This window comes from Carlito syrichta, unplaced genomic scaffold (genome assembly GCF_000164805.1).
Source record: "Carlito syrichta isolate Samal-C Ts95f unplaced genomic scaffold, Tarsius_syrichta-2.0.1 Scaffold169561, whole genome shotgun sequence".
NCBI classification, from domain to species: domain Eukaryota; kingdom Metazoa; phylum Chordata; class Mammalia; order Primates; family Tarsiidae; genus Carlito; species Carlito syrichta.
In genome coordinates this window covers 8,226-13,546 of record NW_007113657.1, presented here as the reverse complement: position 1 = coordinate 13,546, position 5,321 = coordinate 8,226, and positions in this window count along the sequence as shown.

The window sequence follows — 5,321 nt, the reverse complement described above, 5'->3', positions numbered from 1 at the left end:
GGCTCAGGCAATCCACTCACCTCAGCCTCCCAAAGTGCTGGGATGACAGGTTGAGCCACCAAGCCTGGCCTCCATTTACAACTTAATACATCGGGGCTGGGAGGCTGGGGGGTACCAGCCTTGAGCTCCTGCCGTTGGTCCAGACCCTACCTAGGATTCAGGTTCTGGGGCTCGCTCGGTGCCTGGCAGCAGAGGGGTGTCGTGTGGTGGCACCCAGATGCTGCGGACAGGGGCAGGTCGGGTCACAGCGGATTTGCAGTAGGCTTCTGCAAAGGGCAGAAATGGAGAACAGGAAACTGTCGATTCAGCGACTCGGGCCTAGCAAAAAGAGAAGGTTGAGATCAGGTGAAAAGTCCAAAGACAGGAGCAGGGAGAGGCCCTGAGAGCCCAGAGAAAAGAAGCAGCAGGGAACCCGGGTTTCTGACCCCTAGAACACAGTCCTCTGGGTCGGGCAGGGGGCCCAGACACAGGCAGGCTGGGGGGTCTGTGACATTCATGGCCACATCCGAGGCCTGCCGAGCCCAGGGCTGTGGCGCCCCTTCCCAAGGTCCAGAGAGCCGGCCTCCAGTGGGTGACCCGGGATGACAGTGTCCCAGCCTCGGCCTCGGGAAGCAGCTTCTAGCAGACAGTCCATGTTAGGTCAGTGAGCCAGTGTTGTGTAAAAGTGGCAAAGAATTACCCAAGGAAAGGTTATTTAAAAGGTAGATGCAGCCAGGCCTGGTAGCTCACGCCTGTAATCCCAGCACTGACCCCAGGGTTTCGAGACCAGCCTGGGCAACTTGGCGAGACTTCATCTCTACAATAAATTAAAAAATTAGCTGGGCATGGTGGCGCACGCCTGTAGTTCGGGCTACTTGGAAGGCTGAGGCGAAAGGATCACCTGAGCCCAGCAGGTCAAGGCTGCGATGACTGTGATCATGCCACTGCACTCCAGCCTGGCCACAAAGTGAGACTCCAACTCAACATAAATAAATAAGTAAAAGGCAGATCAGAGAAAAAGGATGTATCCACCTATCCAAGACTAGAGAAGGTTCAGATGCTTGGGGTTCAAAGCTTTTAAAAGCTTCCCTTTGGCCAGGTGCAGTGGCTCAAGCCTGTAATCCCAGCATTTGGGGAAGCCAAGGTGAGAGGATTGCCTGAGCCCAGGGGTTCAAGACCAGCCTGGGCAATCTGGCGAGACCTCGTCTCTACAACAAACCAAAAAATTAGCTGGGCGTGGTGGCTCGTGCCTGTAGTTCGTTACTTGGAAGGCTGAGACCAAAAGATCACCGGAGTCCAGCAGGTTGAGGCTGCGGTAGCCATGAGTGTGCCACTGCACTCCAGCCTGGGTGACAGAGTAAGACTCTGACTCAAAAAAAAAAAAAAAAAAGAGAAAGCTTCCCTTTTAGAGGTCAGGAGCAGTGGCTCACACTTGTTATCCCAACACTTTGGGAGGTGGAGGCGAGAGGATTGCCTGGGTCGAGGGGTTCGAGACCAGCCTGGACAACGTGGCGAGACCTGGTCTCCACAATAAAATAAAAAATTAGCCGGGTGTGGTGATGCGTACTTGTGGTTCCAGCAGTAGGTTGAGGCTGCGGTGGCCATGAGTGGGCCACTGCACTCCAGCCTGGGTGACAGAGTGAAACTCTGAGGGAAAAAAAAAGCCTCCCTTTCAGAGGGGACAGGTAAGCACAGGTGCTGTCACCATGGTGATGGGGTGGTGGCTAGTAGATAGATGGGTGGATGCATCAGTCACCTAGATGAGAAGGGTGGGGTGGGTAGCCTCAAGGCAAATTCTTAGGACAAAGATGTTAATCTTAGCATCATGTGACTTGTCCAGGGTTCTGGAGAAGGATTGTCGGGTATGAGCTTGAGGGGCCCAGAGAGACTCCATCGTGGGCTCTGTCCTTTGAGGTCCGCAGGGCTGGCAAGAGTGGCACCCGAGCCCTGCCCCCCTCAGCCACAAGGGTGGTGCCCTGCTCCCACCCAGGGGTCAAGAGGCATGAGGCCGGCTGTGGAGTCACATGACCCAGTCTGCTGCTGATCAGGTGTGTGGCCTTGGGCGAGTCCCTTCCTCTCATCTGGACAGTGTCTTTTTTTTTTTTTTTTTGAGTTGGGGTGTCACTCTGTTGCCCAGACTGGAGTGCCATGACCGCTCCCGGCCACCGCAGCCTCGACCTGCTGGGCTCCAGCGATCCTTCTGCCTCAGCCTTCCAAGTAGCCGGAATTATAGGCATGCGCTACCACGCCCGGCTGATTTTTTTTTTTTTTGTAGAGATGAGATCTTGCTGCCCAGGTGGGTCTTGAACCCGCTGGCTCAGGCAATCCACTCACCTCAGCCTCCCAAAGGCGCAGAATTACAGGCTGAGCTACCGAGCCCAGCTGGACAGCGTCTTTTTGTGTGTAACAGAGAACGCCACCTGCTCAGGTGTGAAGGACAGATGAGGAACGTGGACATCTTGGATGGCCCACAATGGCTGTCCTGATCCCTCTCTCCAGGGGAGCAGGCAGTGGGGGAGTGCCCAGATCTGCCTTTGCTGTTCAGACAACTGGTTCTTTTTTGGGGGGGGGGTCAGGGTCTTACTCTGTTGCCCAGGCTGGAGTGCAGGGGCACGCTCACAGCCACCCCAGCATCAACCTGCTGGACTCCGGTGATCCTTCCGTCTTAGCCTTCCAAATAGCTGGAACTACAGGTGCTGCCACCACGGCCGGCTAACTTTTGATTTATTGTAGAGATGTGGTTTTGCCAAGTGGCCCTGGCTGGTCTCGAATCTGCGGGCTCAGGCAATCTTGCCTCAGCCTCCCAAAGTGCTGGGATGACAGACTGAGCCACCGAGCCTGGCTGACAACTGGTTCTTATTTAAAGGTGTGTCTGGGCTGGGCCTGGTGACTTGCACCTGTAATCCCAGGAGGCTGAGTGAGGCTGGAGGTTTGCTTGCGCCCAAGAGTTTGAGACCAGCCTGGGCAACACAGTGAGACCCGGTCACTATGAAAAATTTAAAAAATTAGCGGGGCATGATGGCCTGTGCCTGTTATCCCAGCTACTTGGGAGGCCAAAGTGGGAGGATTGCTTGAGCCCAGGAGGTTGAGGCTGCAGTAAGGAAAAAAAAAAAACTAGCTGGGCATGGTGGCACGTGCCTGTAGTTCCAGCTACTTGGAAGGCTGAGGCGGAAGGATCACCTGAGCCCAGCAGGCCGAGGCTGCGGTGGCCGGGAGCGGTGCCACTGCACTCCAGCCTGGGAGACAGAGTGAGACTCCAACTCAGGAAGAAAAAAGAGCCAACGTAAAGGTGTGTGGGCTGGGGTGGCTTTGGGTAGGGGCGGATGGAGATGGTGGGGGCTGAGGGCCCCCCACCCCCAAGGTAGTCCTTGGCAGTCTTCAAGACTTCTCTGGAATGCCCCGGACCCCAGGGGCGTGTCTTCTGGAAAGCCCAAAGCTCTAAATAAGTGGACATATGGTGGTTTCATCATCCTAGTTTTCCTTCCAAAAACCTTCCCCACGCTGCTCCAACAAGCCACAGGGGCTCCTGCACTTCGCAGTGGCCGCAGCCCATGTGGTTTTCTAATTATCAGTCCCTCTGGGTGCACAGGAAGCCCGGCCCGAGCCCCCTTGGCCACCACCCCTCTGGTCCCTGGGCGCCACTGAGTCTGCAAGCTGCTTCAGGGAAGGGTGGGTCCAGCCTGTTTTGTTCTGGGTGTTGGGTGGGGCCCTGGGCTCCCTGAACCCCACCCCCACCCCCACCCTGACTAACCTCCCTGGGGTGCTCAGCTTAAGAGGCCAATCAAGGTGTGAGTCCTTGGGGCTTTGCCTCCTGTGTTTGGGGCCGGAGGAAACAGGCCCGGGACGGGGTTGAACTGGCTGCAGTGGCAGAGCCGGGATTCGAGCTCGTGGCTGCCCATGGCTGCCTGAGCAGGCAGGCGTGCTTTGAACCCAGGGGGGCCGGAGTGGTGGCGGACCATCCTCACCTCCTTATCCCTCTCACCACCTGCTGGCCCCAGTTGGGCAAGTCCCACAGCCAGCCCCCTCGAGATGAGAACGGGGCACTGGTTGGATTGTCTGAGTCCAGGGGTTCGAGACCAGCCTGGGCAACTTGGCAAGACCTTGTGTCTCCCATAAAATAAAAAAATTAGCCGGGTGTGGTGGCGTGTGCCTGTAGTCCTAGCTACTTAGAAGGCTGAGGCGGAAGGATCGCCTGAGCCCTGAAGGTCGAGGCTGCAGTGGTGTGAGCGACACTCAAGCCTGGGCAACAGAGTGAGACTCTGACTCAAAGAAAAACCAAGGTTTATTTTTTAGAAACACTCTGTCACCCAGGCTGGATGGAGTGTAGCGGCACAAACATAGCTTTGGTAACTTTGACCTCCTGGGTTCAAGTGATCCTTGAGTGCCTGAGTAGCTGGGACTACAGGTGTGAGCCACCATGCCTGGCTAACTTTTATTTATTTTAGATACTGGGGATCGGGGAGTCTTCCTTTGTTGCCCCGGCTGGTCTCGAGCTCCTGGCCTCCCACATCGACCTCCCAAAGTGCCGAGATTATAGGTGTGAGGCCCCTGCCCCGCCAGAAATGTTTGTCTTGAATGAGATCTTACAAACCCCAACATTAAAACAGCTGTGTGGGGGCCCAGAGGGAGTGGGTGGCTCCTTTGTCCCTCGGTCCTGGGCTCTGTGGGGCCGTGTGTGTGCATGGGACCCTGGACAGACTGCCCTGAAGGTCTCTCACGCTGGGAGCTGGGGGAAACGCCCATCCCCTGCCTCAGGCCAGCCTCCAAAGAGGGGGCTTCTCACTTGAGATCCTGGCCAGCCAGGGAGCAAGAAGGCAAGAGGTGGAACTAGCTCTCCAGGTGGGCGGGGCTAGCCCTCCACATGTGTTCACACCCACAGGCCAGCCCTGAACCCCAAAGACCCCCCCAACCTGTAGAACACGACCCAGTGGCAGACGTCCGCTCCGGCCCCTCCTGCAAGCCTCGACTTGGTGGGCACCTCTTGGGGCAGCCGCAGGGGGCTCACACCCCGTCACCCCACATTAGGGGTGGGTGTGGCCACAGAACCCCACAGGTGGAATACGCTCAGAGATGGGGAGCAGGCAGGCACTTCCCCGCCGCCATTCCACGAGCACCTCTAAGGTCTGCGTTGTCTGTGATGTGCACACAGCAAAAGCCTGTTCCCCCTTTCTTGGAGACCTCTATGAGCTGAGGGGTTGCCCCAAACTTTCTGAGCCCCAGGCTGAAGTGACAGCATTTCATCTTTATTTGTCTTTGCTTTGTTTTTTTTTGTGAGTTGGAGCCTCACTCTATCGCCCAGACTGGAGTGCAGTGGCCGCTCCCGGCCACCGCAGCCTCGACCT